This window comes from Mastigoproctus giganteus, chromosome 4, assembly GCF_048544385.1.
Source record: "Mastigoproctus giganteus isolate SK-2022 chromosome 4, ASM4854438v1, whole genome shotgun sequence".
In the NCBI taxonomy this organism is placed as follows: Eukaryota; Metazoa; Arthropoda; class Arachnida; order Uropygi; family Thelyphonidae; genus Mastigoproctus; species Mastigoproctus giganteus.
In genome coordinates, this window is record NC_143578.1 from 155,688,601 (window position 1) to 155,712,854 (window position 24,254).

Below are 24,254 nucleotides of genomic sequence, written 5' to 3' on the forward strand. Positions count from 1 at the left end.
GGAAAGGAAAAAACTGACTCGAGTAAATAATACAAAGGTCTTTGAGATAAGAGAAGGAAAAGCAGTATGTACTGGAACTTAAGAACAAGTTTGAGCTTCTGCAGACTGCTCTGGACCAAGATATCAACGATGAATATTACAACTTTCTGAAAGTGATAAAGCCCAAGAAACATATAGGGAAAAAGAAATTCAAAGAAGAAAAAATTAGTCAAGAAACACTTGTTATGATGAACCGAAAGCGACAAATGAAGAGCAAGATAAACACTGACAAGGAGAAAACTGACTATACTGAGTTATGCAAAGCCATTAGAAAGAGACTCAGAGAAGACATAAGGAGATTTAACACAAGAAAAGTAGAACAAGCATTAAGGGAAAACAAAGGACTTAAATCAGCAGTCATGAGCAGTAATACAGAAAGACAAATGATACTGAAGCTGAAGAATAGCGATGGTGTACTTATAAATAGTAGAGAAGGCTTAATTCAAATAGCAAAAAACTATTATAGAGAATTATACAAGGAGCGAGGGAATGATGCCAGCAGTGGGGAAGATGGATCACACATTAGCAACACATACGACATACATGATATTCTTCCTGATGAGGTAGAACATGCATTGAAGAAAATAAAGAATCAGAAAGCCGTAGAGAAAGATGAAGTTACTATAGAGTTGTTAAAATTGGGAGGAAGAGACATAACACAAAAACTGGCAAGGATCATCACAAAGTGCATTAGAAAAGGTGTGACACCTAAGCAGTGAAATAATGTAATCATAGTTTTGCTGCATAAGAAAGGAGATAAATCAGAAATTGGAAATTATAGACAAATTAGCTTGTTATCCCACATCCACAAGCTGTTCACAAGGGTCATTACTAACAGATTAGAAAGAATACTTGATGAGAATCAACCGAAAGAGCAAGCTGGCTTTAGGACAGGATTCTCAACTATGAATCACCTTCATGTAATGTCACAGCTAATGGAGAAGGCAAATGAATATAAAATACCATTATGCCTGGCATTTGTGGATTATGAAAAGGCATTTGACTCCATACAGCATAAGGCAATGTTTCGGGCACTGGAAAAGGCATAGATATCCCATATATTATGATTTTGAAGAAAATATATGAGAACGCTACCTCCTTTATTAGCCTAGACAAAAACGGTAGGAAATTTAAAATCGAGAAAGGAGTTCGACAAAGAGAGAGACAATACCTCCGAAGCTGTTTACAGCTGCCCTTGAGGAAGCTTTCAGAAGATTAGACTGGTCGCAGAAAGGAGTCAATATGAATGGAGAGTACCTAAACCATTTACGATTTGCAGATGACATTGTGGTCATAAGGCACGATCCCAAAGAATTGGAGGAAAATCTTAATCAGTTATGCCCAGTTAGTAAGGATTTTGGACTAAAGATGAATATGGCTAAAACAAAAGTAATGATTAACAAGTATGCCACAGAAAGGGACATAATGATTGAAGGAGCAGTAATTGAAAAAGTAGAGTCATATACTTATCTGGGACAAGTTATCTGTAATAATGATAAATGGCTGGAAGTCAAGAGAAGAATAAATTTTGGATGGATAGCAGTCAGGAAATATAGTCAAATACTGAAGAGCAATATCCCAGTTTGTCTGAAACGTAAAATAATGAACCAATGTATACTCCCCACCATGACTTATGGAAGTGAAACTCGAGCACTCAGCGAAGAATGGAACGAATTATATTGGGAATCAGACTGTTAGATAAGAAGAGAAACACAATAGATTAGGCAGCAAATGCAAGTAAAGGAGATTCTTATCAAAACTAAAGAACTAAAATGGTCTTGAGCAGGACACATAGCTCAAAGATATGATGACAGATGGACTAAGAAAATGACAAAATGGTACCCAAGAGGAGCTAGAAGAAAACCTGGAAGACAACAGCGGAGATGGATAGATGAAATTCATGAGTTTGTGGGTAGTAAATGGATGGCCATTGCACAAAACAGAAGGAACTGGAAAGTTACTGGAGAGGCCTTCATCCTGCAGTGGACTGAAAATGGCTGATGATGAAGAGTAGAAAACTTGCTTCTTATGCAAATGGTAGTCGAGCATTCTGGTCTCTTCCCAAAGCTATTGACCGCAACTTTTGCCCATCTCTATTCCCACCTCTGTCAAAACCAGATGGTTCTTGTACCACTTCTGCCAAAGATCAAGCTGACCTGCTAACATCCTTTGTTTTTTTCCATCTTGTGTATTGATGATCTTGGTAAACCACCTCCTGTCATTCCCAGTATACTCCATTCAATGCTTCTTGCAGTCTTCCATCAAAAGGATGTCAGAAGGATTTTGAACGATCTTGATGCTAAGAAAGCTCCAGATCCTGATTTCTCCACTTGTTCTTAAAACTTGTGCCCCTGAAATTACTCCTGTTCAGTGTCGCTTTTTTTTCACTATCTTATTCCAAAGGTAGACTCTCTTGCTTGGAATTTGCTCATATCCAGCAAGTTAATAAAGATTCGTCCCACTGCACTTACTTCTACTCTTTCCAAAGTAATTTTCAAAAAATTTCCATCTCTCTAAATCTGAATCAGATCTGTGAATTTCCAACTAAAAATGAAAACTACTTGGATTTAGTCTTCACCAACTTTCCTTTGGTGGTCTTTAAGCCAACTAATTTTTTCAAATCAGATCACATTCCCGTGGCCTTTTCCATCAAGAAAAGATCAGTTAAAGATACGGATTTAGAACAAAAACAGAAACCAAATTTCAATAAAGTGAAATAGGCCTGATACAAGTTAAGCATTTAAAAAATTTAATTGGGAATTACTATTAAAAATCAATGATCCGCAAGAAGCACTGGACTGCTTTTACCAAATCATTAATGAAGTAACTAACAATCTTGTTCCATGCTATAGTGTTCCTGATACAAATTACCCACACTTGTTCTCTGAGGAACTAAAATCCCCACTGGCAAAAAAACGAAAAATGCATAGTAGGATTAAGATAAATAAAGAAATATGCCTTTACAATAAATATTCCTCCTTAAGAAGCCAGGTTAAAATGACATTAAAACAGGACTACAACAAATACCTGTGCTTTGTCGAAAGAAGAGTCTTCGAGGCAAAAGATATGAAGCCTATATTCAGCTATTTCAAAGCAAAAAATCAAAATGCGGCTGTAAACACGCTAGATATTCCCAGTGAATTTTCATCTTTGTCTGAGGCAGACTACCTCCTAGCAGCTTTGAAGAAATTTACAAAACAGATACAGCAGATGACGGGATGGAAGGTAATGAAAATTTTCCTCTCAACTACATTGATACCCTAACAGTATTTGAAATAAACCAAGCAGAATTATTGAGCACAATCCATAGTATGAAAAAGGACCTCACACAAAGCCCGGACGGTATCCCTACTGTCTTATGGAAAAAATGTGGAACTACACTTATAAAGTTATTACTTCACTTAATAAAATTGGTATTTGAGAGTGGAATCTATCCAGCTCAACTGAAAAAGGCCTTTGTTACCCCTCTTTACAAAAAAGGAGACCCATCCTCACCCAACAATTACAGACCAGTTTGTCAATTGAATACACTCTCAAAGATAATTGAATCCATTGTAATGAAGCAGCTATTTAACTTAATGAAACTTAATTTGTCAGATTACTCTCATGGATTTATCAAGGGTCGTTCCACCTGCACAGATATGATCTCATTTGTTTTGAACATATCCCAGGCGCTTGACGAAGGAAAACGAGTAGACTCCATCTTCCTTGATTTAAGCAAAGCCTTCAACAAGGTAGTCCATCAGAAAACTGCATCAGTATGGTCTCAGAGGACAAGCACTAAACTGGATTGAAAACTACTTGGTTGGTAGAGAAATGTCCATGACATTTAAAGGTAAAACCTCATATCCTTTCAGTCCTGAAATTGGTGTCCCACAGGGTTCATCCTTAGGCCCGCTTTTATTTCTTATCTACATCAATGACCTGCCAAGCACCCTTGGAGACTACCAAATCAAAATCAACGTATCTGCAGACGACAAAAATCTATAAAGCAATTCGCAGTACCAATGACTGCATCATCCTAAACGAAGCTCTTCAACGAGTTATTCAGTGGCTGAAGGAGAACAAAATGGCAGTCAATGAAAACAAGTGTGAGTTGATGAGCTTTGCTAATGCACACAAGAAAAACAAACTTAATTTTTCTTATTGTATCAACAACAAGGCAATCAAAAAAGTTAGTACAGCCAAAAATTTAGGTATCTTTATTAAAGAATCATTTTCCTTTGATGCTCATGTCTCTAACATTGTGAAGACAGCTAGCAAAAAATTAGGTTTCCTGAAAAGAATTAACCGAGACTTCAATCAGTTGGCACTTTTCATCTTTCTTTACAAAATCTATGTTAGGCCAGCCCTAGAATTTGCCTCACAGGTCTGGTCCCCACATGTTGCTTATCAAAAATTAGAAATTGAAAATATTCAAAAAAGAGCAATCCAATACGTTTGCTTTAAAAGTGGCTTTGAATACAATGAGAAATCCTACCAAGAGTGGTGTGTATTCTTTGGACTCGAAACGCTGGAAAAAAGAAGAGATAAAGCCGACTTACTCCTTCTTAACCAGCTGTTAAATGGTACCCTGAATTGCCCTCATCTCGTCTCACAAATAAATTTCAACGCTCTGACAAGAGCGTTAAGGAACCATCCACTGCTGAAACCATCCTATGCGAGAACAAATTATGGATACTACAACTTCTACAACAGGACTGCAAGATCAATGAACAAAACAAATATTGAGATATTTGACACCCCCGGACACTTCAAGAGGCAACTGAAATTGCTAACCTCATCCAGTACCTGACTTAAAATGGACTCTTCTTGCAAGTTCAAAGACTGATTGTGTAATGTGTGTGAAGAAATACCAGTGCTCTGCCTTACTCCTACCTGTTCACTTAAATAGGACGGATGAGTCCTACTTTTATTTATTTAGTTTTATTTTATCTGTACATTTACTTTTTTCTTTACTTTGGGAAATGTATACTCCAAGCTGTGGCTACAAGGCATTATTACACAGCTTTGAAGCTGTGTAATAATGCCTTGTAGCCACACCCTCAGGCACGTTTGTTTGCTGTTTTGTAGCTGTTAACAATAATAATAATAATAATGAAGAAACAATTAACCGCCAACTCTAAACTATCTAGAAACCTTCCATTTGATCAACAATTGCCAGTATGGATACCTTCAGTGTCTATCCACTGGTGATATTCTGACTTATATTACCCATCTATGGACAAATTCAATGGAAAAGTCTGATGAAACTCAAGCAGTTGCTCTTGACCTTTCAAAGGCTTTTGATCATGTTTGCATAAAGGTCTTCTAAATAAGCTTCCATCTTATGGTTTTTCTAGTTTTCTTTTATAATTGGGTATCCAGTTTTCTCTCTGATCACTTACTACAAGTGATAGTAGACAGTTCTCTGTCTTCTGACTTCTCCACTAATACTAGTATTCCCCAAGGTAAGGTTCAGCTCTCTCCTTCACTCCGTTCCGCTTATATATCAATTACCTTCTTCCATTGACCAGCTGATGATAGCTGCATTCCACCTTTCAGTTTGAGAAAACTTGCCCTGCACAAATAGCTTCAACTTTTCGAATATCCACTACCATTTCCTTAAATGCTAATTTCCACACAATCCTTCAGTGGGGTAAAGATAACTTAGTTGATTTCAATCCTTCTAAAATGCAGTCCTGTCTTATATCTCATAGAAAGGATTCCCGTGCTCCTATGCTTCGATGACACTCTTATTTCTAGACAATATCATATCTCTACTGGGGATTACCCTGACTTCTAATCTGGCTTGGTACAAGCACATTACAAATACTGCTTCTTATGCATCTAAATAACTGGGTTTTCTCTTTCACTCTCGGTGTTACTTTTCTTCCAAACAGCTGTTCATTCTGTATAAATCGCAAATCCACCCTACCATGGAATATTGTTCGCACATCTGGTGCAGCGGCCCTAAAACCTCTCTCAGGCTTCTAAATGCCATTCAAAGAGAGCAGTTTATTAATGACTCATCTATAACAGAGTCTCTCCACTCTGTGTCTCACTGGAATTCTGTTTCTGGTGCATGTCTTTTCTGTAGATATTTCCATGGGCACTGTTCTTCTGAATTGACTTCTGTAATTCCCCTTCTCTCTTCCAAAGCATTCCGAACATGTGCCACAATCAAATATCCTTTTACTGTACAACTTCAAACTCACAGAACAAACTTTCTTCATCCTCATCTAATCATTTAACTTCCGTTTTCTGGACACAATCTCCCTTCATACGTATTTTCTGAAAATTATAATCTACTGAAGTTCAAGTCTAATATAAACAAGTATCTTCTTTGATCTTCACAACCTTCAACCAATGAACGATTAGTACTATAAGTTCTAATACCTCTTGCGTTTGAGGTTTTCATAAAAAAAAAAAAATTACATTGAATGTCTGTGTCGATTGAATGTACTGGTTCAGAAGTAGAGTGCTTCTTCTGCACTCTACTCATGTCCTGCTCTGTAGATAATGCTCTATATTGGGTCAAATTCTTGTTTTTCACTGTATTCAAATCCCATATATCAACATGTCCAGATTTCATGACATAATCAATACTCCAAGTTCATCTGATCTATTTACTGCACTCCTAACATTAGTGATTAAGCAAGAATATGTTTGTTTAGCTCTTATTGATTCTAAAACTGCCCAAGTAATTGCTTGACCCGTAATTAGGCCCCCCCCCCATCACCACCACCAACCTTTGCTTTTCAGGTTACTGCATGTCCAAGAAATGCCAAGACACATTTACCCATGAGCAAATAAAAATAAACAAACAGGGTATTAATGTCTAGTAACTATCGAAATTCATTCGCAGTTGTTTAGCAAGGACATTTACTGGGTGCAGTACCCCAGGACTTGGGTCTAGCACTCCCCAAACGTCCACCACCATACCCACGACCAGGGCCATGAAAAGGTATTTGGGGGAACACATGCAAAAGGGCTTAAGAGGCCTCATTTATTTATTTATTTCGAGACTTTGGTGGCTCCCTCCCTAGATCGATGGTCATGGTACGGCGCATCCAATTCATCCCCCCATTTGCACGGCCCTGCCCACGACACCAAAGTCGTGCAGGGGGGGGGGGGCGACCTAATGTAGTTACAGCAAGTAGTTCAGCTATTCGGGTGCGCCATGGACCCAGCCACCTACATCAAGCAATAGAAATCAGTACGACTTAAATATAATAACTGTATTTACAACAGCATGAAATTTTCTTTTACTTTCCAGTACATTTTTATATTGTATTTAACACTTTGAATACACTACGAATTGTAAACTCCGCGCAACATTCGAGTTCAATCTTCACAAAAAAGAAATACCTTTACTTGTTATTGCGATAGGACTATTAACACCTACTTCTCATCTAAGTACTCGATTTCACGCATCGGATTCCAAAAAATCAGCAATCCATGCATTTCAAGAGGCATAATTACAATCAGAATAACAAATACCCACGTATATCAATGACTACATAACACCTGCCAAAATGCTTTTAATTGTACAATACTAGACATGAACGAATGACGATCAGCTGCTAGGAGGTCGCTTTTTACAACCGTAATTCGTAAAATACTGTTGCCAACTCGTAACATGAAGTAGCTCTAGGCGACAAATAAAAAAATATATATATAATAGTAATAAGGGAATACTAGAATTTAATCACGCACCAAAGCTACACGAATGACAAATATCTTACACCAAAAAAAAAAAAAAAAAATTATATTAGGCCACCTGTATATTTTAATTCATTTTATAAATCAACAGGGATTACCTTTATTTTAGATATAGGAAGCTTCTTTTCCAACTCTCCTAGTCCAACTCGCTAATAATTCTTGAGGATGGCGATATCAATTTTGTGAACCCGGTGGGACATATTCCCCACTGTCAGAACCGTAGTGTTCAAACCGTGCGGTCTCAACAATGAGCGCTCAAGACTGCTGTCTTGAAACACCATACCTCTGGCAGCATGGAAATCATTACTTGGATTGACATAAAATTAGATTTTCGAGGTCTAACCTGTTTAATAAATATATATGGACCGATTATTTCTTTTAGTCCTGTAGCTGGACTTTAGAGTTAAATTTAGGGGTCTAATAAAATTGGATAGGGGGGAAGGATTTGTTCTCTACATTCCTTAAGTCGGACTAGAACTTTTCGGGCGTCATGTTCGTCATAAGTTGTTCACAATTCCGAATTGTGAGTCATAAATTAGAATAATAATACTTAATTAATAAAAAAAAAAACATAAAATAAATAAACATTGCGAAATTTGCTCCAGTGAACCTACCTACCCCATAGGTCGGAGTGGCGGGTACGGGCAGATTGTGGAGCTATCTGGCGACACTTCCGGAAATTCCACGGCCATAAAGCCAAAGATAAACAGTTTCACCCCCATAGATGGATGAAGTGGCCGAGAAATATTAATCATACTGCACCGAGTGTGGCGCATGATCAAGTCACTCGCGCTCATGCCTTGGACAGAGGGGTCAGTACGAAAAGCCAGAGACAGTTTTTCGAGGAAGACAGTGGAGCAATTGGCGCTGTCCCTCATATGGCTACAACAGGAGAAGGGCAAAACTATCCAGCCCCAACAAATGGAAGTTCTTCCTGATCAACTGCGCTAGTTACCACCCAGAAAGGACGAAAACGCCAACACATGAAGGAAAGCGTAGAAGTGAACACCTAATTCATGCAAGCATACTACGAAACAAAGAAGATAGAGACCGATTTGACAATTTACAAGATGAGAATACATACCAAGTGGTTGGAACGATTCCAGGATATTCATGTCACTGTATAGCGAATAGCACACCAGAGAAGGACATCCGTCACGAAGAACCGGATAGCTCCTGCAGTCTTGGAAAAAATCAAAAAGAACCTGGGCGATTAACTACAAAGGATAAAGAAAACGAAACCAGAGGAGAACATACCATGGAAAAGGAGGTGATTGTCCCTCTGTTTAAGTCAATAGTTAGGCCACGCCTTGAGTACTGCACAGGTCTGGAGGCCTCAATTTAGGAAGGATGTAGATTTGCTTGAGCGTGCACAGAGTAGGGCAACAAGATTGGTGAGGGGAATGAAGGGATCCTCTTAACAAGAGAGGCATAAGTTATGCAAATTGCAGTGGCTAGAGACTAGTCACCTGCGCGGTGATCTGATTCAGGTGTATAAGGCCTTGAATGGGTTGAGCAAGCAAAATTCTGATGGCATTCTTCCACTTGTTCAGATTACGAATCTAAGGGGGCATAAATGCAAATTACGGAAAAACAGATGTAGAATAGATATGCGGAAATTTGCCTTTAGTCAGCGGGTGGTTAATTGCTGGAACAAACTTCCATCTGTCGTTATGGAAGTTGATAGGTTAAATTAATTTAAGGAGGAACTGGACAAACATTTAGAGGGAATGGTTGTGTGATTTTTTTTTTTTTTTTTTTTTTGGCTGATGCTGCCTAAGCTCATACATTTCCTTACTTGCATCATATGCCACTACTACTACTACTACTACTACTACTACCACCACCACCGAAAGAAAGGGGAAAGCACGACGAAATACACCCCACAGTTGCGTGAAATGAGAAAAGATGAAGTCAGGATATCCAGAATAGAGGACGAGTTGAAGAAGGCCTAATAGAATTCGAAGGAATGGATCCCACAAAGACCCACGTCACACCGAAGCAGAGGCCGAATACAACCTTGTGGTGAGTCACAGACCACCTCAATCGAGAAATAGTACCACATTACCTCGAAAACCACGGCGCAACACTGGAGCCCATCCAATCAGCCGTGCATTATACGGCGGTAGCAGCCACTATGATTAATCGAAGAGAAAAGAGAGACCAACAGCAGAAGAACCGAAAAAAAAACAGAAGGAACAGCCAGCTTAGAAGACGATAGAAGAATTAATAGTCAAGATAGGGCAATTGACCCAGAACCAACGAGACAGTGAAGAGCATCCTCAGGAGAGACAGCGTCCACAGCAAACATCAGACCAGAAATCAGAGAATACGAGAATACTTGGACACACTGGAGCAGAACTTTCTTGCACACAGCAAGAGATTAAATCGATACAAGAGAGCACCCAGACGGAAAAAAACAACCGAATATTCGATGAAGACCAAAATGCATTCTACAGGAATCTCGGAAAAGGCGGGAAAAAAGGAAACGGACCAACGGAGCAGAAGGCGAATTAGGAGTTCTGGGGGTAAAATAGAGCTGGGAAGTAACATATAACAGTCCCCTGGATAGACGTCTGGGTGGGTAACACAGTCGTATCGTCACCACCTCCCCACACCGGGTGGAAAAGGCCCGGGTTCGAATCCCGTCGATGACGCGAGGAACTTTAGTGGGCTTTTTTTCACTCCTTGGCTGAGTTAGTCGGTCTCATGCGTAGATAGCAAGGTTTTTTCACTCAGAAACTGAGGTTTTTTCGTCCAGCAAAACGGGAAAATCGACCAGAGAACACACGCAATTTACAGACACGAATACTGGTTAATGTAATCATTTACGGGTAACCCTAACATAGTAATTTTTTTTTAGTCCCCTGGATAGAAAAAAACGGAAGAAAACCAAAGATGAACAAGAGATGAGAGAATGGAAAATTCGGGAGGAAGAAGTAAAACAGACGATCAAGCACTCTCACAATTGGGCAACGCCAAAAACAGATAACGTCCACAGCTATTGTCTTGTCCAAACACCTAAATTGCACAAACACACAAGCATCTGGCAGAGCAGTTTACCCCGATGATAAGGCACCTAGAGGTAATCCAAATTTTTCTCACTCAAGGAACAGCATAACTGAAGCCTAAAGATGAAGACACAAGAAACCTGGCAAAATGAAGGCCAATCACCTGCCTCCCAACGATATAAAAGATTCTTAGCAGCTCCATAACCAAGAAGATATCAGGCCACATAGAGACCCATAACTAAAAGGCCGAACAGCAGAAAGAATGCGAGCGGCAGAGCAAAGTATGCAAGCAGCAATTGTCCATAGATGCCACAGTTAGAGAGCAAGACTAACAGATGCGCGGCAACCTGTACACTGACTACTTCGATTAGAGCAATGGCTTCGATTCCTCGTCTCATTGCTGGCTAATAGAGAAGCTAACATCTACAAATTCAATCCGATAGTGATAAACTTCCTAGGAGAAACGATGGCGAAATGGGGCACCACCATTAAGGTCGACACCATCACAACAAGACCAATTGCCATTAGGAGAAGAATCCTTCTGGGATATGACTTCAGCCCACTGTGGTTCTCTCTAGAATTTAACCCGCTATCTACCATGCTCAACTGCAGCAAGTACGGTTTACGGTTATAACCTCAAAAAAGGAAGAAAGAACCAGTACACCCTCACCCACGTGATGCACATGACATTAAACCCCACGCGGCAACCGAGTAGTAACTCCAGCAACTACTCCTGATGAACAAAGAATGCAAGACCCACGGATTGCACCACGGAAAATTAGTCTACAGAAACTACCAGCTGCAGACTGGTAAAGAGATCAAAACCATGGCAGAGGGAGAGGCCTACAAGTTCAGAGAAATGCAATAAGATTGGTGAGAAGAACAAAGCGGTGCGATTACGAAGAAAAGGCTAAATTTCTGAAATTTGCAGCATCTGGAGACTAACCACCTGACAGCTGATCTGGTTGAGTTGTATAAGACCTTGAATGGTCTGAGAATGCTCAAAGATAAGGGATACTTCCGCTTCCTCAGACAAAGTACCTGATGGGGCGTAGATTCAAATTGGGGAAAGACTGTTCTTGAATAGATGTGTGGAAGTTTGCCTTTCGCCAATGGGCAGTTGAATGCTGCAACAGACTTCCATCTGTTGTGGTTGAACTTGAAAGCTTAAATAAATTTAAGCCTCAACTAGACAAACATTTGGAGTGATCGGATGGGCGAAATCGGGAGGTTTTTTCTTTTTTTTCCTGATGTTGTATAAGCTTGCTTTCTTGCATCATATGCCTCAACTAATGCTAATGTTATGTTAATACGAATTTAGACGAAAATCCATCCTAATATCATTAGGATGGATTTTCGTCTAAACGAATGCAAGACACATGGATTCCACCGGGGAAAATTCATCAACCGAAACTAAAGGTACTGTAGACTGGCAAAGTGATGGAATCCATGGCAGAGGGAGAGGCCTACAAATACTCGGGGATGACGGAGGCTTAACAGTTACAACACATAGAAATTAATGCCTGCCTGACCGAAAAACACCATCAGTGACTCAGAAGCCTAATAAAGACATAGCTGAACGGAGGGAACACAGTTAAAACCATAAAGACATATGCAGTCCCAGTGCTAACATACTCCTTCAGGTCATAGATTGGACTAAAACCGAGCTGGAGGATATCATGAGAAAGACGAGGACAATGATGACCAACAGCCTCCAGCACCATCCGAAGTCAACCTTGGAGAGACTGACAATTGCTCGGAAAGTGGGAGGAAGGGTCCTGATAGATCTCAACGAGCAACAAAAAACAGTGTTTGCTAACTTGAAGGATCACCTTCAGAAACACACAGCAGCATCAGCAGCACTCCAACAGGCCATAAGGAAGATAAACAAGTCGTATACCCCACTCAACCTAAGCGAGGACTACCCTCCAAACCAGGAGCCACAAACGAAGCTAGAAAGATGGGCAGGGACTAAGCTCCACGGCAGACACATCATTGATCTCCATGAAGATCACATAGATAAAATTTCTTCCAGTGCATGGCTCACGAGCGGAAAGCTATTCCCCGAGATTAAAGGATTAATGCTCGTCATCCTGGACCTGGTGATCAAAACCATAGATACTATAGAAAATACATGGCTAAGATCCACAAGTTAATAATGCCACCTGGTCTCAGAAATGATCCCCACACATCACCGCGGGATGCAAAGTGATCCCCAGACTGAGTACACTCATGGATACGAGAAGGTAACTATGAGAACAGATATCAAAAACTAGCAAGGAAATATCAGTTCATCAAAGAAAATGTACCGTACTTAGTGTGACATAGTTTTTTTGTTTTTGAAAAGATGCATAACTCTGCATTTGGATCTCCTGTGAAGTAAGACAGTACTGTCAAGACAGATAGCACATGTTAGTATATGTTCATGTTTGCTTGGTGTGGATTATGTTGTTCATTTGGCAGCTTAGCCTACAAAGTGCTAGTGACGGCTAGTTACCGTCACTAGCACTGGGAGCCGGACCAGGTAACTAGGAAGAGAACTCTAGCTTGCCAACCCCAGCGTTAGCCAGCCTCAGTGCTAAAAAAAAAAAAAATTTCAAATAGGAGAAAGGGGTGTGAAACTGAGGAGATGAAAGAAGGTAAGCAGAAGAAAGAGGGAGCCCACCCTACCTCAGGAAAAGGAGAAAAGATTCTGAGGTTAAGTGACCCACAAAGTCAGGTTGCTAATGGCATGACCTTTCATTTGAGAAATCAAATGGCAGTTTCTCACCAGGAGGAGTAATTATGTAAGTTCCTACTAAAGTAGGAAAATCAGATATTGTCCTACACCTCGAAGAGAAGTGCCAGCAAGTGAGTGGATCCCACACTGGGCAAGGGCCCAGCGTCAGCAATTAAATCTTCTTCGGCCAAGGGTAACTTGCAGGCAACGAGCAGTGGATTTGGATCATCTTCTCATGTTAGGGGATGAGCGGAGGCACAGGGATTCGTGAAACTCAAGGATTGCTTGGAGTTCTTGTATATATTGTAGAAAAGTCCTTTTGGGTTGGTGGGTTTGTAAGAGGATTTCCTTTTTGAACGTCGAGAGATTCCTGTTATGTCACTATAAAGATAAATATCCTATTAGGGTTTTCTTTGATTCCATTCAGTATATGCCCTGTGAATTGACTTTTGGGTCCATTATAAGATGGGAGTTCGCTGAACAGTTTGCTGGATTTGACCCATTTGAAATACAGTCTGGGGAAAAGTAGTGAAGGCTTTGTAGTTGGTTTCGTAAATTATGTAAAGATATTCCTGCCCATGGGTTAATATTTCCAGTTCTGGTAATTAGGAAACTTCTGGGTAAATCATAAAGAGGGCAATTGTACATGAGGTGGATCCAGTTTTCGTTGTCACCGCAAGGGTAGAGAGAATAATCGGTGAGACCCGGGGCATGCTACTTGGCACGGAACGATCCATGACCAGTGAGGAAGAACGATACGTGAAGGCCTGGTGAGTACCACGGAGGAGGTTTTGTTGCAGTAATCATAACTTGTGGAAGAAATCTTTTAGTTGTTTCACCTTTGGCTGTTTGCTCCCAAGATCGTTGCCAATGCTGGAAGAGCTTAGAGGAAATCTGTTTCATTTCGTTTTTTTTGGATCATTAGCTAGATCGAGTGTTATATCCAGAATGGTGGTGAGAATTCCTCTCTTTATGTGGTATGCAAGGCCGCGACGAATAAACTCCAGTTCCAGAGGAAGAGTACCTGCTAAGACCTGCAGGGCAGAATTACTGGCTGTGTGGTAAGCTCTAGTCACAGTGAGTAAGATATTGCTTTGAATTGTATGTAGCTTTGCTTTATTACGTGCAATGATGGCACGAGGTAACCATATGCCTGCACCATAGCACACAGCTGGTAAGAAGATGGTTTTGTAAAGTTACATGAGAGTCTTTCACTTCAAACGCCAGTCTGCACTGCTAATTCTTACGATCATGGCGGTATAACGACGAATTTTGTTGGAAGGGTAATTAAGATGAGGTAAGAATGTTAAACGGGAGTCAAAGGTTACCCCTAGGTATTTGAGTTCTGTTTTGAGTTGCAAAGTGTGCCCAGGGATTTTAATTTGAGGCGATCTTCTTATGTCCAGGGATCCTTTGAGAAGGATAGTCTTCGTTTTTTCTCCAGAGATGACTAACTTGTAGGTTTTCGCCCAATTTTGGAGGAATGGCTAAGGCAGGGGTGGGTATTTGTTCAATCTGAGTCCTAGAATCAGATTTGATAAGGAGAATGAGGCCATCTGCATAGGCCATGCAGTCCACAGGGCCTATATCCATAAGAAGAAATTCAATTGGTTAAGTTCCAAAAGTAGGGGCCAAGAACTGAGCCCCGAGGACAACCTGTAACAACTGGTCGGGACGTTTTCTGAAAATTTGTTTGAACAGTTACTGAGCGATTGAAAAGGTAGTTCTGGAGACAGCGATCGATGTTGAGTGGAATATTGAGTTGACGTAATCTCCTGACAATGCTGGGCCACCAGATGGAATTGAAGGCACAAGCAAAGTCAATGAAGATAGCCAGTAAATATTTTTCTGTGGTTGAGTTTGCTGTGTTGAGGAGATTGTTCATAGCGTCTTCAGTGGAGCATCCTGGCTTAAAGCCATACTGCTTTGGAGAGTCTAAGTTGGCTATCTGGTAGTAGATAGATAATCTGGATTGAAGCAGCCGCTCCACTACCTTGCCCAAGACCAGGAGAAGAGCAATGGGGTGGTAAGCTTTTGGGAGAGTAGGATCTTTGTCTGGACCTTTTAGGATGAGTCGAAGCACTGCCTGTTTCCAAGAATCAGAGAAAATTCCTTTCGCAAGACATTGGTTGAACAGTGCTAATAGGTGGTTTGGAAGATATATAGCTGATTTCTTGATGTCCTCAGCCTCAACATTGTCGTGACCACGGCATTTATTTATTTTTGTTCTGTCAAGGTTCATTTCCTCAGAGGTGAAAGGAGATTCTATTTTATTGTTGGAGAAGGCCAGGTCCTCTTGTTCAATTTGCTTTTTTATCATTGATGGGACTCTCATCAGTCTGACGTAGGGCATTCAGAATATTATTAATGGATTTAGCCCATGTGTGCTTTGGATTGCCGTCTGGATTCAGGGTTGCATTTAACATCTCTCACCTGTGCAACTTGGTCATAACAATACGATAAACGACCCACCAAGGATCTCCATTACCAGTAGTTGTCACAAGGTTCTGCCAAGACACTCTGTTATTCTGCAGAATGAGGTTTGTGTAGTTGTTACAATATCTTCTCTATACTTCCCGTAGAGCCTGGACCTCAGCGTGGGAGGCCATGACTGCCTGGCTCTCTGGAAGGCTTTTTTGGGCAGTGTGAACTTGGTGCCTTAGGTTTTGTAGTACCCTGCACCACCATGGGACTGCTTTAAGGTGCTTCCGACGTTTTTTCATAGTTCTCTCACATGCTTCTTGGATTGTGGTTGTTAAAAGGGAAAGGTGCTCCTGTGGATCAAGATGGTTTAGTTGGGATGTATCCATTTTAGCTTTGATTTTATATTATTCTTGAAGGCATTCCAATCAGCTGTTTTAGTGGAATATTGATTATCGTGGTATATGGGAGGAGTACTATCAAGTTGTCTAGATAGATGGCCCTGTGGTCTGAGATGGTCCAGGCCTCATGAACCATCCATGATGAGAACTTTTGTGCTATGGACCGTGTGGCGAGGGTAACGTCAATGTTGCTCTCCCACAGGGTATTGCTGAAGGTAGAAAAGTGATGTGGTTGGTTAAGGACCTCAAATGGAGAAGACTAGAGGAAATCTTCTACGATCTGTCCATTCTGGGAAATTGCATGGTCATCCACCCGGCTATGCCACAAGGTAGATCTACAATTGGCATCGTTACGACGATTTTCCTGGAAGGTAAGAAAGTTATGACTGACTGGAGATATTCAATATGTGGTGCGATATCAGTTCTCGGTCGACAATACAAGAAGACCATGTGCAGATTGCATTGTTGGCAAATAATGTGGTCACCAAAGGGGGTACAAAAGGAGTCGATCTTTGTGACTGAAATTGTAGTGTTTCTAATAATGATAGCTGTGCATGGGGTATCTGTGGTTGTCTCAATGATTCTAATGCACGGGGGTAGCATTGAACCTGTCCCTTGTGGGTGTAGGGCTCTTGACCACAGAGAATATATGAATTTCTGCTTCATCATTTTCATTCTAATTTGGTCGACCACATTTCTGGCTTTTTGGGCATTTAGTTGGAGAACCTTGAGGATTGGCAGGACAGCGATTATGGTGTACACCATAGTCGGTTTTGTTCTGGATGGCTCTCAACGCCCTTAAATAAATTGGACATTTGACATCCCAGAATGAGTGATTGGGATCCACTTTTTCTGCTTTGCAATTGGCGCAGTTACAGGTTTCGATTTTGTTTGAACAATTTTTGTAGGCGTGTCCGAGTTTGGACACGCCTACAAAAATTGTACGTAGGTATGTTTTCCTTGAACCGACAAGAGCCCCAGTCAACAAATATACAAATATTCATTGTTGTTGGGATAATATTTTCCATATCTTCCGAGTGAGTTCGACTACCCAGTTGCAACAAGCACCCGATCTGGATTTGGCTGAGTACTTGACTTTAAATTCATTTCTGAATTTCATGTCTGGAGATATGATCAGCAAGGTTCCTATCATACGCTTCCTCATGGAGGTCATCCATGGAAATTCCTTTTTCGACAACAAACATTACAATAGGTTGGTCTTTTGGTTTCGGTATCTCAGCGCTAAGACCAAGTTCGTTTATCTGTGGGATTTCGGTAATGTTTTCTGCATCTTTTTGAGAAGCAGTCTCAATGATGAAAGGAAAATCAGTAAAATCCCGAATTACGGATTTTTCTGAGGCTTTTAATTTTTTATGGTTTTGATTTGAGGTTTCAAGTTGGTAGTAACAACCTGTTTGACAGCCTCGCTTGAAGTGAAGGAACATTCCTGGATCGCCAGAAGGATGACTAGTTTTTGTTCTCTATTCTGTCTGGTACTGGGAGGAGCAGATAGCTTATCTGTCATTGGTTGGATCCTCAGCGCCTCTGAATAGGACCGGGGGCGCTGTGGCATTTCACTTAGTTCCCGGTTTGTAGTCTGGTGATAATCATCAACCGTGATATTCATTGAACTGTCTGTAAGGTGGCAGTCATTACTGGCTAGTGTGATAGGGAGGAGGGGCATTAATTTTTGGCCACTGTACCATAGCAGCATAAGTTTATTCTGAGATAGGTGTAGCGAGCAAACCGCAAACCGCCGAGTCTGGCGGTTGGGCGATTTGATTGTGCTGTCAGAACTAGGAGGAAAGAGTTCTCAGTGCCATGGTTGGTCCGAGCTGGACTGTTGAAGGCCTTTGTCAGAGTATAATTTGTTTCCTTCAGTTGTTCATTGATTGTTCTTACGTGTTCATTCTGGAGTATTAAGTCATATAAAATGTTACATGACTTAATACTCCAGAAAATTTAATACTCCCAGAACTTAATACTCCCAAAAAGTTACAGGCTGCAGGGTACCCCAGCAGCCTGTAACTTTTTGGGCAGCTGGCTCGGTTACTCTACTTCCTTCAAAGCGAAGGCAGCATTCCATCATGGATCTGAGGATCATAATTTTCTCCAGGTGAGAGCAATCCTTATCCAGTGAGGACTGCATGGAGTTCAGTTCATCTTCTAGGTTTTCCCAGTGAGCAACTGAAAGAGAACAGGTTTTAGTGGATTTCTTGATTGGGGGGGGGGGGGTTAGCCGTTTTTTCCCAGCTGTAGGGGTGTAATTGTTTATCTTGGTGTTCACACTCGTGACCTCGTCATCAACAATAATACTACTATTAATAGAATCCCAATGCGTGGAAATATCAGTGCTTCATTTAGCTGGTTTGTTGTTGAGCCGTTTGTGAGCAGAGTTTGGGCAGTTGTTTTCAGGTAATCCCTCGTTGCTCGAGGAGTGGCGTTGTCTGCATGAAAGGCGCTATAGCACCACTACGAGGGTATCGTTTCCCGTTTGATGTTCAAATTTTGGCATATTTCATTTAATTTTATTATTGTTTATTAATGTATTATTATTACTATTTTATTTATTATTATTATTATTTTTTTTTGAAATAATTAAAAACACCTAGAATTTAAAGCCAATTAGCAGAATGCTTCTTAACGAAAATTCGAAAAACGTGTAGGTTCGCTAAGTGAAACAATATGGTGGTGAATAAAGGACACTAGCGAAAAAATATGATAAATCAGCTAAAATAAATTGCTAAGATCTAAAATAAAGATATTTGTGAGCTGACCAGTTTAAAAAGATTCCTGTGAGAACTCCGCGCCCAGTCAGTATCGCAGTTTACAGGTTTCATTACCTCTGGAACGTAATCGCTACGGCGACCCCTTGAGTTTCCATAGGAAGATACGACGATATATTCACTTGCTTGTAAAATGGCCTTCCCACATCAACAAATAATAAAATTATGCCTGCAGGAAGAGGAAGCGATGCTGCATCCACTGAAATTGTCGACACAGTCCAGAGAATTGATAATCCAAAGTATAATCCGTATTTTATGGGGATGTGTTGCAACAATGGTTGCACATTGTTGCAACACAGAGATTGAACAGTCTACGGTCGAGAACATCACAACCTGGCCAAGGAGAGGAATCTTTCAGGGAGATGCAATAAGCCCATTGTGGTTCTGTCTAGCACTTAACCCGATACCCATTACGCTAAACAGTAGCAAGTACAGATATAACCTCAAAGAAGGAAGGAAGAAACTGTACACCCTTACCCAACTGATGTACAGGGATGACATCAAACTCTACGCGGCAACCGAAAAGCAACTCCAGCAACTACTCCGGATCACAGAAGAATTCAGCAGGTACATCAGGATGGAATTTCGTCAAGACAAATACAAGATCCACGCACCGCACCAGGGAAAATTAGTCGGCCAAAATTACCTGCTGCTGATCGAAGAGAAAGAGAAAGAGATCGAAGCTATAATAGAACGGGAGACCTAGAAATACTTAAGGATGAATCAGGCTCAGCAATTAGAGCAAACGGAAATCAAGAAGTGCCGGACCAAAAAATACCATCACAGACACAGAAGACTGATTTGGGAAAAGCAGAAAGGAGGGAACACAGTTAAAGCTATAACCACTTAAGCAATCCCAGTGGTAAAATTAGCATTAGCATTAGCAAAGGCACATAATGCAAAAAAGCAAGCGTATACGGAGAGTCAGGAAAAAAAAAAAAAAAACCTTATTATACCCATCCACTGGCCCCTAATGTTTCTCAAGTGCTGCCTTGAATCTTTTTAAGTGATCAACTTCTACAACGACAGATGGAGGTTTGTTCCAGCAATCAACAACCCGCTGGCTAAAGGCAAACTTACGTATAACTTTCTTACTACCATCTTTCCTCAATTAGAATTTAAGCCCTCTCAGACAATTACTCTGAGCAAGAAGAAGAATCCCATCAGCATTTAGCATGCTCAATGGCGATACACCTCAATGAGATCACCTCGCAGGTGCCTAGTCTCCAGAAACTCTAATTTGCAAAATTTAAGCCTTTCTTCGTAAGAGCAACCCCTTTATTCAAGGGTTGCTCTTAAAATTTCTTAAAATCAGGCCTCCAGACCTGTATTTAGTATTTAAGGTGTGGCTTGACCATTGCCTTAATAAAGGGGATAATCACCTCCTTATCCCTGCTAGAAAAATTCCTGTATATCATTGACAAGACACCATGTGGTACTCTTGCTGACAGTCTGCATTGCACAGAAGACTTCATATCTGCTTGCACAATTAATCCCAAGTCTTTTTCATTCTCTATCAGTGGTACTATACTACACAGATGATACGTTATTATGGGGTTACTGCTTCTCATATGCAGTATTTTACATTTATCACTGTTAAACTTCAGTTGCCACCTCTCAGCCCATCTGCACAGCTTTTCGAAATCCTGTTGCAGCAGAGTACTGTCATTAGTGTCATTAAGAACCTTGCCAACCTTCGTATAGTCTTCAAACTTGGATATTAAACCTGATATACTATCATCAATAATATTTATAAATAGAGAAAATAACAATGTACTCAACACTGAATCCTGAGAGACTACACTAATAACATTAATCCACGAAGAGCAGTGTCCATTGATTACCACACTCTGTTTTCTCCCCCTCAACCATCCCTTTATCCATAGCAGCAATTTGCCTCCAATGCCACATTGCTCTAACTTGTGTAGCAGTCTTTCATGTGCAACAGTATCAAAGGCCTTTTTAAGATCCAAATATATGATATCAAAGTTATTCCCTTCATCCACATCCAGTTCCTTTGTGACCACATCATAGTATCCAATCAAATTGGTCAGGCAAGACTTTCCCTTAACATAACCATCCTGTGTCCTTGCTATAACTGAAGTCTTGTATAGTTGATCCTACCGTGTTTCTTTAACCAGTGCCTCAATTAATTTTCCCGGAACAGAAGTTAAACTAACAGGTCTATAATTATTTGAGTTGCCCTTAGATCCTCCTTTGTGAATTGGGGTTACATTTGCACATCCATGTGCAAATGTAACCCCAGTCCATGGGTACCTTCCCCTGAGTCCAAGGAAGCTCTCCTAATTATGGCTAGTTTTGCTTATTTCCTTTGCCGCCTCCTTTAATATAACTGGATAGATTCCACCCACCCCACGTGCTTTCTTATGTTTATCTTCAACAATTTCTCCTCCAATTTGCCCTCAGTTATTACAAGATTATCTAACTTACTGCTAGAATTTAATACACCTCTGGCATTAATTTCCCTGAATAACCCTCATATGTGAATGTAGATGCAAAATATTCATTTAGTTTGTTATCTACCTGAGCAGGATCATCAACAGTTGGCCCATCGATATCAAGTGGACCAATCTGATTCATACCCTTCCTTCTAGGGTTTACATAAGTAAAGAAATGTTTGTTGTTTTCCTATGCATCCTTTGCCAAAGATTTCTTGTAATCTGCCTCTCTCTGCATTTGTGACTTGGTTACAGAGCAGCTTATATCTATCCTCTGCTTCCGTGTCACCTGTTATTTTATATGTATCCCATACATTTTTCTTCTCTGTCACATGTCTAATCAATTCATCTGACACCCATTTATGTGTAAATGTTGAACAATATTTCTTAGTTGGTATGAAACGCCTGGTAGCTTTCAAGATTAATTATTTGAATGCTTCCCATTTTGAATTTCCTGTTGGTAACCTCTTCAGTTCGTCCCACCGTATAGAATTGAAATACTGTCTCGGACCACAGTAGTCACCTTCACGAAAGCAACAAACCTTCCCTTTACCCCTAATGGTAATTACCGCTTTGAATAAATCCGACTGCAGCACTGTGATCACTGCCACCTGGTGGTTCCTTTACCTGCAGATTCTTAATGCATGAAGAATCACTACTGATAATCAGTTCAAGAGTATTACTCCCTCTATTTGCCTCCCGAACATTCTGCTCTAGAAAACAATCATCCAAAAAATCCCCAAAAGGCTTGCTAGTGTGTGAGTGACCAAACCACAAATTCCGGTCAATCTGAGGGAATTTAAAATCCCCCAATATAAGACAACCAGATTTACTAGCCCACTATTTTACTGCAGAATTGCTCATTATATTCATCAGATTCCTTTGACCTATAACACACACCTACTCTTATTTTCTCTTTCCCAGTGTTTATGTCACACCAAACAGATTCAGCATTGCATTGTCAACCAACATGAATTGGATGAATTTCCTTTGATCTTATGGATTTTTTTAACTAACAGTATCACCTCTCCTACCTTCCTGTGCGGCCTGTCCTTTGTGTACACATTGTACTCCCCAAATTCCAATTCTGCACTGCTTATGTCGACATGATTCCACGTGTCTGATATCCCAACAATATCTGTCTTTGATGTCTTGTCTAGCACTTCAAGCTCAACGAATTTATTAACTATACTCCTAGCATTGGGGTACATCCGAGTATACATGCATCTGTTTCTACTCTTATTTACCCTAACACTGCCCATGTATTTACTCGTTCCACTATGATTCCCAGCAGTCCTAGAAATCCCTATTGCCTTGCTTTCTATGCTGCTGCTCAATAGCATTTCAATAGAAGCAGTAGAAGAATCACTTTCACCTCTGCCATCGGCTACTGTTATTCTATTAGTCCGTTTAGCATTAGCATTAGCATTAGCATTAGTAGAGGCATTTGATGCAAGAAAGCAAGCTTATGCAGCATCAGCCAAAAAAAAACAAAAAAAAACCACTTCCACTTCACCCCTCTGTTCGTTCAAAATACCTGTCCAGCTGAGCCTTAAACTTATTTAGGCTATCAACCTCCACCACAAGGGATGGAAGTCTGTTCCACCAACCAACCACCCGCTGGCTAAAGGCAAATTTCCGCACGTCTATCCTACATCTGTCTTTCCTCAATTTGAATTTATGCCCTCTCAGGTGATTATTCTGAGCTAGAGGAAGAATCCCATCAGCATTGAGCATGCTTAAACCATTCAAGGCTTTATACACCTCTATCAGATCACCTCGCTGGTGCCTAGTCTCCAGACACTGTAATTTGCAAAACTTAAGCCTTTCTTCGTAAGAGCACCCCTTTGTTCCATTCACTAATCTTGTTGCCCTTCTCTGTACTCGTTCCAGCAGCTCTACATCCTTCTTGAAATGAGGCCTCCAGACCTGTATACAGTACTCTAGGTGTGGCCTGACCATCGCCTTATACAATGGAATAATCACCTCCTTATCCCTGCTGGAAAAATTCCTGTATATCATTGACAATATCCATGAGCTACTCTTGCAGCCCGTCTGCACTGCTCAGAGAACTTCATATCTGCCTGTACAACCACCCCCAAGTCCCTTTCATTCTCTACCACTGTCAGTGTTGTACCATAGAGTTGATACGTTGCTCTGGGGTTGCTGTTTCCCATGTGTAGTACTTTACATTTGTCAATGTTAAACTTCATTTGCCACCTCTCAGCCCATCTGCTCAACCTTTCCAGATCCTGTTGCAGAAGCATAGTGTCAGTAGTGTCCTTGACAACCCTGCCAACCTTTGTATCGTCTGCAAACTTGGACATTAAGCTTGATATACCATCATCAATATCATTTATAAATACAGAAAACAATAATGGACCCAGCCCTGAGGGACTCCACTAATAATATTAGTCCACGATGAGCAGTGTCCATTGATTACCACTCTCTGTCTTCTCCCCCTCAACCACCCCTTTATCCATAGCAGCAATTTGCCTCCAATGTCACACTGCTCCAATTTGTGTAGCAGTCTTGCATGTGCAAGACTGCTACACTTTTTTCCCCCCAAGCTAGCTGTTTTCCGACCCACTTAACTCTGCCGCGATAGCATCAGCATATATTCTTGCTCCCTTTCTATTTAAGTGTATCCCATACTTGTAGAAGTAAGTGTATCCCATCCCTATAACAAACAAAAAAAAAAAAAAAAAAATAGA

The 24,254-nt window shown here is 40.6% G+C and overlaps 1 protein-coding gene across 2 annotated transcripts in view; it reads right to left on the reverse strand.

The window, feature by feature from the left end:
* The window catches only part of LOC150087127 (disco-interacting protein 2-like), a 1,128,863-nt gene extending 1,121,318 nt beyond the window's left edge, over positions 1-7,545 (reverse strand). For both annotated transcript variants that reach the window (XM_090372979.1, XM_090372978.1), the window contains exon 1: positions 7,427-7,545. The gene's annotated coding sequence lies outside the window, so the exon portion shown is untranslated. The remainder of the gene's footprint in view (positions 1-7,426) is intronic.
* Positions 7,546-24,254: the final 16,709 nt, after the last annotated feature.